At 34.0% G+C, this 1,314-nt stretch overlaps 1 pseudogene; it reads left to right on the top strand.

Moving 5' to 3' along the window:
- The first annotated feature begins 201 nt into the window (after positions 1-201).
- LOC149374810 (uncharacterized) lies at positions 202-783 on the top strand (annotated as a pseudogene).
- Positions 784-1,314: the final 531 nt, after the last annotated feature.

Here is a 1,314-nt window from a genome sequence, read left to right on the forward strand (position 1 = left end):
ATAGGTAGAAAAATATATATTAAAAAAAGATTTTTTAAACAAAACTGTATTTTCGACTCATTAGGAGGAACGACTCCGAAATGATTACCCGCATATATTTGATGATAGCAGTGATGACGAAATGGGTAGCAGTAAAGAAAATTCTCTACCACGCATGGCTACTACTGACAACGAGGGCCCTTCAGAAATCTGCACGATTTGATGGAAAAAGAAGAAGAGATGAAAACTGTTATTACCATACCGCTAATTGTAAGTAAATCCGAAGTAATGCTACGAGTTATTAAATTTGTGGTAATTCATAAGTTATCGCAGACTGCAATCAAAGATTTATTTAAATTAATTAATAGTTTTTTTATCGATAAAATTGTACCCAATACCAAATATTTTATCAATAAGTTTTTTAGCAGCAGCGAAAACGTACAGTTTCATGCAGTGTGTTATAAATGCGATACATAAATTAAGCAGTTTAATGAGACTGAAAGAAAACTTACATGTACAGCGTGTCAAACTATGATTAATTTAAAAGATCCGACGTACACTGACTATTTTGTAATTTACGACGTAGCAAAAGAAATAGCTTCTTTGATTCAGCAAAATAGTGAATATTTTGAAAATTTAAAAAATAACCCAAATAATGACAATGATGTGATAAGAGATCTCACGGATGGCTTAATGTACAAAAAAATTTTGAGTAGTCTATCAGATGAAGAAAAAAAGAACTTTGTATCAGCTATTATAAATAGTGACGGATCTCCTATTTTCGTCAGTTCCAATTTTTCTTAATGGCCAATTCAACTTATTATCAATGAAATACCGTATGATGAACGAATTATAAAACCAGTTGTTTGTGGAATTTGGTTTGGGAAGGGTAAGCCAGATATGGATATCTTTTTTAGACCATTCGTTGAACTGATAAATGAGTTAGCAGATGTAGGAGTTAAATGTACAATTAACGGTAATCAACGTCGTTTAAAAGTGTACGCGATACGCTGCTGTGTTGATTCGCAAGCACGTGTGCCAATGCAGGGAGTAAAACAAAGTAACGGTTACTATGGGTGTAGTTGGTGTTTATACCCTGGTCTGAATGTCAAGCAAGGTAGAGGTCGCAGCATCAAATATGTTAACTTAGACGTACCAGTCTCTTAACGAACCGAGTCCAATTTGGTCTTACATGCACTGGAAGCACTTGACGAAAATGAAGGGAAAGGCGTAAAAGGCGTTAAAAAAGTTACAGTTTTAGCAGACTTACCAAAATTTAACATTGTAGATGGATTTGTTCCTGACATTTTGCACTGTAATAACTTGGGAAATGGG

Source organism: Copidosoma floridanum, unplaced genomic scaffold (genome assembly GCF_036245765.1).
Source record: "Copidosoma floridanum isolate Cflo_tuat_1 unplaced genomic scaffold, Cflo_Japanese_pri ptg000013l, whole genome shotgun sequence".
In the NCBI taxonomy this organism is placed as follows: Eukaryota; Metazoa; Arthropoda; class Insecta; order Hymenoptera; family Encyrtidae; genus Copidosoma; species Copidosoma floridanum.